Source organism: Staurois parvus, unplaced genomic scaffold (assembly GCF_062004578.1).
Source record: "Staurois parvus isolate SC_StPar_1 unplaced genomic scaffold, SC_StPar_1.0 ptg000605l, whole genome shotgun sequence".
Classification (NCBI taxonomy): Eukaryota; Metazoa; Chordata; class Amphibia; order Anura; family Ranidae; genus Staurois; species Staurois parvus.
This window is the reverse complement of record NW_028318401.1, coordinates 922,970-934,914: the sequence shown is the minus strand read 5'-3', so window position 1 is coordinate 934,914 and position 11,945 is coordinate 922,970. Positions and strand designations below refer to the sequence as shown.

At 40.5% G+C, this 11,945-nt stretch overlaps 1 long non-coding RNA gene across 2 annotated transcripts; it reads right to left on the bottom strand.

The window, feature by feature from the left end:
• Positions 1–6,354: 6,354 nt before the first annotated feature.
• Positions 6,355–11,535, bottom strand: LOC149449747 (uncharacterized). 2 transcript variants are annotated; one of them, XR_016315370.1, is made up of 6 exons: positions 11,382–11,535; positions 9,100–9,189; positions 8,648–8,725; positions 8,073–8,231; positions 7,632–7,724; positions 6,355–6,858 (listed from the first exon to the last, which is right to left on the bottom strand). It is a non-coding gene; the product is annotated as an uncharacterized LOC149449747 (long non-coding RNA). The 2 variants fall into 2 exon arrangements; XR_016315371.1 differs by lacking the exon at positions 11,382–11,535 and adding an exon at positions 11,104–11,278.
• Positions 11,536–11,945: the final 410 nt, after the last annotated feature.

Here is an 11,945-nt window from a genome sequence, read left to right as displayed (position 1 = left end):
GGTCAGATCTCACCCAGAACCAGGTCATGTCATTGGGGGATATATTCTGGATCTGTGGTGATCAGAAGATTAGGACCCGACTGATAGGGAAATGGAGAGGGGAATGTACCCTTGCCAATGCCATAATGCCATTGCACATCCTCTCAGATCCATTACTTAAGGGGCCGCCTAACCCCCCCCATGCAACCAAGCACAAACGAAGTGCCCCACAAGGGAGTTTTGACCCCCATGTCTATATAGATGCGATAGGAGTCCCAAGGGGGGTACCCGATGAATTCAAGGCCAGAGACCAGGTGGCCGCGGGATTTGAATCCCTATTCCTCTTCATCACTGAGAAGAAGAATGTAGATTGGATAAACTACATCTACTATAATCAACAACGGTTTGTAAACTACACACGAGATGCCCTAAAGGGGATAGCAGAGCAGTTGGAGGCTACTTCTAACATGGTCTTTCAAAATCGTATGACACTCGATATGTTATTAGCTGAAAAAGGGGGGGTCTGTAAAATGATACCAAAGACCATGACCTGCTGTACGTATGTCCCAGATAACACAGGCCCAAATGGGAAGGTGACACTGGCCATCAAGAGGTTGGAGGACCTGTCAAATGAGCTTAAGGAAAACTCTGGTATTACACATCCCTGGGATCAGTGGTTTGGATGGCTGAGTGGCTGGCAGAAAGCCCTCGCCCAAGCAGGGGTGGTTATCCTGGGTATTATCATTCTAATGGCAATAGTCGCCTGCTGTGTGATCCCTTGCATTAAGAGGCTAATAGGAAAAGCTGTGAACGAGATCTCCCCTACATTCCTGAACTATAACAATGTTGAACATCCCCGTGAAGAAAGGGAATCCTATACTCCCTTACAGACTATGGCCCCTGATCATCATATTTCAGACTTATAAAAAAAAAGGGAATGCTACAAATTTCCCCCCCCCCTAACAGGCAACTATAAGCAGGGAAAGACAGTGCCTGACTGTGGCCTTCTCAGGACGTATCGAGACTCTAGGGATGGATTAGCCACTCAGGGGCTCTATATGCGTCTTAAAAGAGTTCCAGAGGGAGGGCCACCAGGCAGTTAGGACATCAGAAGATATAGGGACAGTCAGGAATAAAATAGCCATTTTAAGGGGGGATTGTAGTGGATTGTGATTGACAGTCCACGTTTTATTAGATGATCAGTAAAATGACAATTTTATAGTCTTGCTACTGTCTGTATCTTGCTCTTTAAATTCCTTACTCTCTTAAGTAAACAATCAGATATAGGTTGACAGAACAATGATGATAATTAAGATGGCGCCTTCATCCGGAGTCTCACCCTTGGTGACTCATTAGGAGAAAAGTATCTTTTAATGTAAACAACCCCCATAAAAGGGAATGAGTCTCTTTGGGGACAATGATTGGAAGGTATCAACACGGATGGACGAACACGCAGAAACCCAGTGGACTTTTCACCCAATCAATGTATATGCTTTGCCTGCATCATATGCCCTATAAATGATACTGTTAGTTCCTCAATAAAACAGAATTTTAGGAACTTGGCATTACTGCGAAGTGTCAGTGTCTTACTTCCACGTGCACGTATTCTCATATTAATTTGGCTCACTGGTAGATCACGGTAAATGGTCTGTAAGTGACCTAGTCCAGGACAAGAACTATTGATATCTACCAATGGAGATTTCACATAAACTCCTATTGTAACAGTCACCCCCTTGTAGCCAGTAAAACCAGACCACACATGTAATAATGGTTTATATGCAATCTCCTTTACGATTTATAGTTTTGCCTTTGTATTCTGAAGACTCTTTAAGCACAAAATGAAGTCTACTGACCCATTGGACCCCTTTGGAAGGCAGCAGGGAGGGGGACTAGACCCCATAGCCAGGCAGAATGGAGGCAGATTGGACCCCATTGGCAGCCAGCATGGAGGTAGACTCCAGTACAGCTCTGTGATCTCTTTTCCATAGATCTGGATCTCAATATCTGTAGTCCATCATTTGCTCTGGATGTACTAAATTCATAATCACAAAAGAAAAAAAAATCACAGATCACAGTTCTCAGCAGTCCAATAATAAATAAGTCTGAAATGCGATCTGATCATGTTGCATTTTTTTCTTGAACATCCTTCCATAAAGATTTTAATTTGGTATAGCTGACTTAGTTAAGTCCTTTGGATCAGCTTTCTTGACTTCCTGAAATTATACTTTTTTAGTGTGAGCACAAATTATTATTATTATACAGGATTTATTTAGCGCCAGCAGTTTGCTCAGCGCTTTACAATATAACGGGAGACAATACAGCAACAATACAGTTCAATGCAAGAGGGATAGGAGGCCCGGGTATCCAAAGATACTCAGTCAAAGTTCTTCTTTTTGAACCTTTAAATATTCACATTGCTCAACCATCCAACAGCAGCAAATGTTAGTCTTGTCTTTCCATCACATTTACTGAATTTTATCGATAAGCCTTAATTTCACATCCTCCTGTGTCTGGTGCCATGGGCTTCCTTCATTACTTTTATCATTTCAGTCCTTTCTTCAACTTTACCAATCTTGTCCATCAACTTCTCCATAAAGCTCAAAATTTTTAGTAGCTATTCAACAGTACACCACCACCAAATAAAAAAAAACGTATCCCACAATGTTCTAAGACTGGAATATTCCATAGAAAGGATTGAGGCACAAAATTTAGAATAACAATGGTGTCTACTTTGAATAGCCAACACCTGATAGTCAATAGACAGAGGGGACATGATGAACAATGGTGATGGGATCCTGTATGTACAGTAAGCATGGAATGAACAATAGTACAGGTGGACCCCCCAGGAGGACAATAGGAACAGTAAACATTGGCAGTGTTATGCTAATAACTACCACAAGCAATTCAACAGCCAATGTTAGGGGGGCAGTACACCTCAAAAGTCATCCTCAACTTATAATAATGTATTCTAGATGTAACAGATATTAAAAACACAATCCAACAAATACGTATCTGCTAAACTGACCACACACACACAGCTCCATACCCTAGAACGTTTTTTAGCCTTGCACAGAAAGACCAAAACTCATCTATTTAAAATAATTGGAAGTAATGAATTCATTTCCACTTTCCCAGCAATGAGAATGCTTAAAACATTAAAATCATCTCCATAAGTTTCTTCTAGTTTCACTTTCCTGCAAAATGCAATGGGGTTGATTTAGTAAAACTGGAGAGTGCAAAATCTGGTGCATCCCTGCATAGAAACCAATCAGCTTCCAGTTTTTTTTGTCAAAGCTTAACTGAACGAGCTGAAGTTAGAAGCTGATTGGCTGCCATGCAAAGTTGCACCAGATTTTTCACTTTCCAGTTTTAATAAATCAACCCCAATGCATTTAGGTGACACAAAATTTCAATAATGAAAAAACTGTTAATGCTTTTATTAAAAAAAGTCAAGCTTTTTTGCCTTATAAAAAAAAAAACCAAACTGAGAAAAAAATAAGTAAAAACATTAGGAAAAAAAACAATCTTTCAATTCCTTCTTAATAAAAATATGTCACCAACAAAAACACAAACCCAAGAAACTGAAGTAAGTTGAGCACATTTTAAACAAATCAATTAAACCAAAAATTCCCACTACTGATATCCTCCCCATTAAATTGAACTGTGTTTAATGGTTCTTCCAATATATTTATGGGAGATCTAAATATTGAAAAACAATTCTGTGGTGTATCCTCCCTGTTTGTTTTGGAGGGCTTCTAATACCCACTATGTTGCACTGAAACCCTCAGTTGAGTGTTCTGACAAGTGGTCACAAATTCAGTTACCCAATCAATATACTTTACTAAATTATACCACTAGAGATAATAGATCTCAGAGAGTTCATTGTCTCAGCAACCTTTCAGCACATTTTTTTGGAGCTAGAATTACAGGGTCTCCAATGGTCAAGTTATGCATTCCTGGAAGGCTGGACACCCTTATTGCATATCTAACCAAGAGGATCCTTTGAAATGGATATCTGGAAAACAAAGATTTGGATCCCATTGTCTAGATAACTACCCAGGCACTGGATAGTCTCCACCTATTGTCACACTTTCAGGCATACAGTATCACCTGTAATTAATAATAGAATATCAAACAATTCCCATCTTTCTTCAGAACTTGGACAGATAAGACAACATACACTGTAAAATCCAATTAGTAAACCTTACTTAAAAAAAGCATGCAAACCGATTGCCTCAAAAAAACCAAGTAAACTAGAATAAGAATTGTATTTTCTTCTTACAAATGCTTATTGAGTGTGGTGAACTTACACTTTAGTATACACAACTAACAAAAAATAGTGAATAGTACTTGAAAATTTTACGTTAGGTGAACTCCTAACTTAGTATGGAATACTCAGATTTGCCATTTAAAATAACAAAATCATTTTAAGTTAAGTTTACTGTGTAATGTATTCCAAATGACACATTTATTTAGGTTGGGCTAACTAATGTGATATTTTCTGCAACTCTGAATATTGAGTTGTGGTTACTTGCACAGCAATCCGATTTACTTGTTAAAACCATGCAAACCGATTGCCTTAAAAAAACCAAGTAAGCTTTACTTGTTTTATTTTAGTTTTATCCAAACATCCATTTTACATTAACATCTTGCATCTGCCCAATACTGCAGACAAGCAGCGCAGGCAGGCCAGACTATCTAACTGTATGGCATGGGCCTGTTTCTGGGTTTGGCACCCCCTGCCTACCCATGCTGTGATTGGATGCAGTACACATCAATCAACAGGTTTCAGCCAATGATTGTGGCTGAAACCTGCTGACCGTCTCTTTCAAATCACGTTTACACAGACACAGCCAGATCACTGTGCTGTGAACAGAGGTCGTGTTTCTTCTCCCTCACAACTAAACAGCAGCACATAGGACACACATTACACTTCACAGATAACCCCCCCCCCCCCGGTCAGTGTCATTAATACAGTGTACATTATTGTCTGATCACTGTATTAGTGTCACTATTGATGTCAGTTGGTGTCCCTCCCAGCCAGTGTGTTAGCTCTAGATTGCCCACCACTCCATCACAGTCACACTATGTTGCTGTACCGTCATTACAGTATAGAATCTATAGCTGTGTAAACAGCTGTGTAACAGGGCACATACAGAGCTGTTTATTGCCCTTGTAGAGAATTTACATATTACTTACACAAACTGTTAAAGTAAGCAACAGCCATAATAACAAACGTTGATGCTTGGTTTAAAACCTGACAAAATATCCAGAGTTTTCCATGACTGCCTATTTAAATATATCTTTTCATACAATTAAAGTGTTGTAACCCTTCCATATATACCTAGTGAAGTGACTGGCCTTAGGTGATACAGAGATGAAACATCCTACTACACAAGTTATACCTGTTAATCTGCAGTCTTCACTACAGCCATTTAAAGTGCTGTATTTATAAAGCTTGTCCGAGAGTTCAGAAAACAGAGGGTGGAGAGCTGAAATGAAACTCTGCAGAAATTCAGTGAGGAGAGCTCTAAGAACTGTTTGGTGGGATGAGACACCTCCTTCACAGGAACAGAGCTGAGGCTGTCAATCTGCTAGAGGGCCCTCCAGTCACCTTTTTTCTCTTGATGTCAGGAAAAAAAAAAACTTGTCAGAAGTGATTCATGCCGATATGGAGAAATGAAGCAGCAGAAATGAAATTATACTCATTGCTTTTAATGGAGACAAGTACACACTATAGAGGAATATACTTTGTTCATATTTCATGTCTGAAGTTTACAACCATTTTAATAGTAGTTTTCCTCCATGCCATTTTACACCATACTCACAATAGGTCCACTAAATTAACTCTGCCTGCAAGTAAAGGACCTTTTACAGGATGAGTAGGAACTAGTGAAAGGACCACTTTGCATATATTATAGAGATGTACAAGCTGGCCAACTGTATCAAAATGATCTGTCTCTGGTCCTTGCATACCAAATCACCAAAATAGAAAATATAGGCATAGCTCATTGCATATATCACAGATATTAAAGCTGACCAACTGCCTCAAAGTGATTTGTACTTACATGGAATAAACTCATTGCATATATTATACTGTAGAGACATACAAACTAGACAACTGCATCCATGAGTTTATTCCACGTAAGTACAGATCACTTTGAGGCAGTTGGTCAGCTTTAATATCAATTATGATACCTGAAATGAGTTTAGCCCACATTGGTAATATACAACCACTCAGGTATGTTTGTTGTATGATCAGATAGATTACTTTGAGGCAATTGAACATCAATTGCAATACATGAAATTATGTTAGCCTGTATTGGTTTTGTACAACCACTGAGGTATACCTATATTTTCTATTTTGGCGATTTGGTATGCAAGGGCCAAAGACAGATCATTTTGATGCAGTTGGCCAGCTTGAACATCTATTACAATAAATTTTAAAACAGCACACTAAGGTTTCTGAGCTCTGTGACGTCAGCTAACTTTAGTCTACTGAAAACAGGTCACAGGCATGCAGAAAAACAAAACAAAACAAAAAACAAACATTCTAACACAACAGGAAATTCTTCAGACTTTGCAGTTTTGGTGGGAGTTTGTTCTCCCACATGCCAAGCATCCCTCTTTGAATGAATATAAAAGTGTTTTTCATGGCTTTAGGGTATTCCAAGTGTAAAGCATATAAAAGTCCAAAGAAGAGGCAAAGAGTGCTTGAGGTAGGTTCTGGAGATCCTCCATTACAGTACCTCCCTCGGCTATGATGACAATAGACACTGGGTCAAGGTGGAGATGATTTGGAGAAGCAGGCTTACTTTCATCAATGACAGTCATCAGTCCAACAGGTAAACGTGCCCAGACCTCATCACTGTCAGAAGGCTATACAAAAACAAACATGATTATTTGTCACTGTGTTGTATATGGTTAGTTTTAGCTTCAAGGTAAGGGTCAAAGTCAATCTATTTTTGGAAGGTTTCTTCCTTTAAAGCATTTTTTTAAACGGTTTTTATTTTAATGCATTCTATGCATTAGGATAAAGCACCTTCTGTGTGCAGCAGGTCCTCATTAATTGAGACAGCAGTGGGGCACCATTACCTCCCATTGCATTCAAAGTCAGTGAGCCAATGAGGAGAGAGAGGAGGTGGGGCCAAACCGCAGCTCTGTGTCTAAATAGACACACACAGCCTTGGCACAATTGCCCCATACAGCTGCTGGCTGTAGGGGCACTCAGCAGGAGTGAGGGGCCAGGAGTGCTAGCAGGGGACCCGAGAATAGGAGGGTCTGGGCTGCTCTGTGCAAAACCAACTGCACAAAAGGTGGTAAGTATAACACGTTTGTTATATTTAAACAGAAAAACACACAAGGACTTTAATATCACTTTAAGTTAGATAGCTGTATACACACGCAAAAAAGGGTATAATCCATCTGGATACACAAAGTAGTTGTAATGATACAGTTCTACTAACACGTCTAAGTTGCAAAATTGTGTTCAGGCATTAACATTTGTTTTACCCTCCCTCACTAAGGGATTACATTTTATAAACTTCCATACCCACCACTGTACTAGTGATATAATAAGTATTAATCTGTATTTCTAAGGAATACAAAGCAAATCCCCCCACAACTGCCAAGGTGCAACTATGACAACTTACGAAGCAGGTGATGTAGAATGTACTGGGGTCATCACCAAGTAGAACAGGGAGGCCTCAGAGCACAAGGGTGTCCATTGCTGTCACATCAGGTTTCTAGAAGTAAATTATCAAAAGTTCAGTTTAATATTGCATAAAATGTAAACCTACATGTTTATGAAGCAAATATCACACTATTTGACAGTTCAGGAAAGTTACTGCTTGAAGTTATTTAAATTACACCCATAGCTTCGATGTTTTAACATCATTGGATCACAACTTCTCAAGACCACTTTAAAATATTGAAATCAATACAGGTAACAACATAGGCCAAAAGGGATAGTAGTAGAGGTTACAGGTTGTACATTTATGGTATCTTACATATTTCTGTATATTACAACAAAGTGAATCATGAAAGGTTTTGTAAGTTGAGAACAAACAAAAAGAGGGTTGCAGTAGACTCACCTCTGAATTAATTTGCTGCACAAACATGGACAATGTCTCTCCAACACTTCCTTTCTTGGACTTGAAGATTGTGACAAAGCGTGGTGTGTATCGATCCAGGGCATCAAAAAAGTTATTCTGCAGATTTGTGGTGGCTATTCTATTGAACTCTGCAAACACCTACAACACAAAAACAAAACAAAAAAAAAAATCTCTTTTGCCCTAATATTTGAATAAGTTTCTCCCAAATTCTCCAGTGCCCCAGCAAGCAGATCCTTGTCCTCCCTCTCTCTGTGGTTCCCCCAGCTTTTCCCTCACCTTTACCTGTGAAGTTCAGTGGTTTGTAAGGTAAACTTTTCTTCCTTACAAACTACTAAACTCTGCATTCAGAGATCATTGGTTTGTAAGCCAACACAAAACTGCTTAACTCCTAAATTTACTTACCAACTACTGAACTCTGCCTTACAAACTACAGAATTCTACATGTATAGTTCAGTAGTTTTGTGAACCAGAGCTCAGAAGTTTGAAAGGCAGAGTTCTAGTTAAACCTATTGCAAGAAAATCCATTAAAATATTACTAGCTATTGGCATCTTACCTCCAGTGTACTGAAGCCCACTTTGACAAAGAGTCTGTTCAAGGAAGAGATCTCAGGCAGCTGCTGTGAGCAATTCTTCTGAAAAGGACAAAATTCCTTACTTAAAAATAAGTTCCCCCTTACAACCTAGTGTAGTAGATTACAGGCAGACACAGTCTTTGATACCGTATGTGCATTCTTTATAAGCATAGGAAACTACAGCAAGCATTGAAAAAAAAATACTACAATAAAATATTAAATGAAACATTCAATTTTAAGTTAAGTGGTTAGGATAAGTTCAATGGTTTAAGGCAGCATCCAAAGTTCAGTGGTTTGTAATGCAGAGTTTATATTTACGGCCTCCATCCTGAACACAGGCTTTTGTGCCCTGTAGCACCCCCCCTTCGTGGGTGGCAGTATCTGCATCCACTCCCCCATGTGGTCAGTGATTGTATACCCCAGAAAATACTCACAATGGCAGAGACTGTCCAGTCGGTAAATATGGATCAAGGATTACCATTACACAAGGTAAAATCTTCCTCTGTGGAATGGATCGTTGTTGACTGAAAGAATAGAGTACAGGAAAAATGGTCATAAATAACTGTAATAAAAGCTGTGTCTGTGCCCCTTGTCCTTTGTGGTCAAGTGTCTTTTCATCCAGTGCCCCCCCCCCACAATAGGTTTGAAGATAGCCACCATACAAGCATTCATAGAGCAGAGTGATTGTAGAGCACAATGTGCTCCTGGTGGTCAGATCAGTGGCTGCTCCCCCAAATAGTGCTTGTTGGCTGCGTCCTTTTCTTGCCAGTCCATGGCCGCATGCACCCCTCCCTTTGCTGGTTGGTGGCCACACCCCCATCCTCCTTGCTGGTAGTCAGCATCTGCACCCCCCAGGCCCCAGATGATCAGTGTCCACACTCCATCTACAGTGTTGCCAACCTACCAAAATAAATTTACTGATAAGACACCCACAATTTACTGACACAGCCAAGTTTTTACTGCCATTTTGACAATTACAATTGTAAGTGCAAATTTCAGTATTTAAGTTACAATTAAGTACAATATATAATTAGCAATGTGAGAAAATCTGAAGGCAAAAATTTTTTTGATAAAGTAAGGGCAGTTATTAAAACCCATTAGTTTTCTGTCATCCCTGTCCAACTCAAGAGATTTCCTATTAACCACTTTAGCCCCAGAAGGATTTGCCCCCTTCTTGACCAGGCCATTTTTTGCGATACGGCACTGCGTTACTTTAACTGACAATTGCACAGTCGTGTGACATCGATGTCCTTTTTTTCCCACAAATAGAGCTTCCTTTTGGTGGTATTTGATCAGCTGTGCGGTTTTTACTTTTTGCACTATAAACAAAAACAGCGACAATTTTGAAAAAAATATATTTTTTACTTTCTGCTATAATACATAGCCAATAAAAATAATGAAAAAAAAAGTCAATTTTCTTCATCAATTTTGGCCGATATGTATTCTGCTACATGTTTTTAGTAAAAAAAAATCCCAATAGACATATATCGAGCGGTTTGCGCAAAAGTTATAGTGTCTACAGACTACGGGAAAGATTTATGGTTTTTATAATTTATTTGATTTTTACTAGTTATAGTGGCGATCAGCAATTTTTAGCAGTACTGTGACATTGGGGTGGACACATCGCACACTTGTGAACCATTTTGGGAACCAGTGACACCAATACAGAGATCAGTGCTAAAAAAAAAGCACTTTTTCTGTATTGGTGTCACTGGGAGGGAAGGGGCTAACACTAGTGAGATCCCTGGGCATGTTCTAACTGTGAGGGGAGCTGGGCTGTCCAATGGAGCAGAGTCATCTGTCTCCCGATGACAGGAAGGCGGGGATCATTCCGCTTCTTACCAAAAGAACCGCGAGCTGCCTTGTTTACATAGGCAGCTCGCCGTTCTCCTCTCATAGTGAAGATTGTCGGGTAGCTGGTGGCAATCGAGCCTGCCGGATACCTGCGCTGTCTCCCTCTGTGTGAGGAGACAGTGACAGCGGCGCTGGGGAGCACGTGGGCACCTCCCCTGCCCGCCTGCACCCTCGACGTACATTTACGGGATTTAGCCTGCACGTGCCACCCTGTTGCCGTATATGTGTGTGGGGCGGTCCCAAACAGGTTAATTTCTGTTTCATAGCCAACACTGAAAGTGAAGTGAAATCCATGGTAGCCACCAGGATCACCAGAAATTATGTCTCCAATTCTAACATTTTGCCTTTATTCCTGTTTTAGATTCTTCTACTCTTGGTGATAGCAGTAAAAAGGAGAGGAAAAAAATCTACCAAACTGGGGCATGAGAGAGAGAAAAAACACACACTGAGACTGCTGCACATTGCCCCCCCCCCCCCCCCCCCAGACTGCAGAGGGACACAGATATGGAAGCACACATTGAACAGACACATTAGCTTTTCCCATAAACTTCCTCTCTCCAGATCACAGTGCAACACACACTCACCTCCAAAGATGATACTAAATCCCAAGAGGGATGGCAGTCACAGAACTCAGCTTTTCCCCCACTCTGCCTCTCTCCAACTCACACAGCCCCCACCTTCCTGATCCCACACAGCTCTCAGGAGAAGCAGACACTGAACACCAAGGAGGAGTGGCATATTACAGCACATGGACTTTCCCACGCGCTTCCTCTCTGCAGCTCACACTGCTCAGACACCTCCACTACACCTCAGACCTGTCCATCCTTCAAGTCCAATTGCCCATATTTCCCACTGTACTCACTCCGTGCCTCTCACACCCTCTTCAGCAGCTCTTCTTTCTCCTGGATGTCCTTCCAGTCTGATGTCCACGTGCCTTCTGCCGGCATATTGTTGGAGCTTAGCTGGGACCTCTGCTTCTCATTGGTGCAGACAACTGTCTGTCACTAATAAGCCCATGTCCTATTGGAAGTAGGGAGGAGGAAATTGTAGGTGTCTGGAGATAGGACAAATAATAATTCAAGCTCTGAGGCTGTGTATGGATATACACTTGTATTCCTGTATGCATGTAAATGAGTATATACAGAGTATAGACACAAACTAAGTGTACTTTATATTTTTTTCTTGCACACTTTACTCAGTGCTGCTTTATTAGTGTTTAGTCAGTAGTGTGCATTGTGTCATAGACATCAGTACATCTGATTAGAGATCAGTATAACACAAGGTGTTAATCACTCCCATGTGCAAGAGGCCTAACCCTTTCTCTTCCTTAAAGGACCAAAAAGAACCAGAAAGGCAGCACTGTGAAAAAAAGAGCCAGCAGGAGAAAATGTACTGTAACTGGCTGCCTGCTAGGGCATTTTTAATA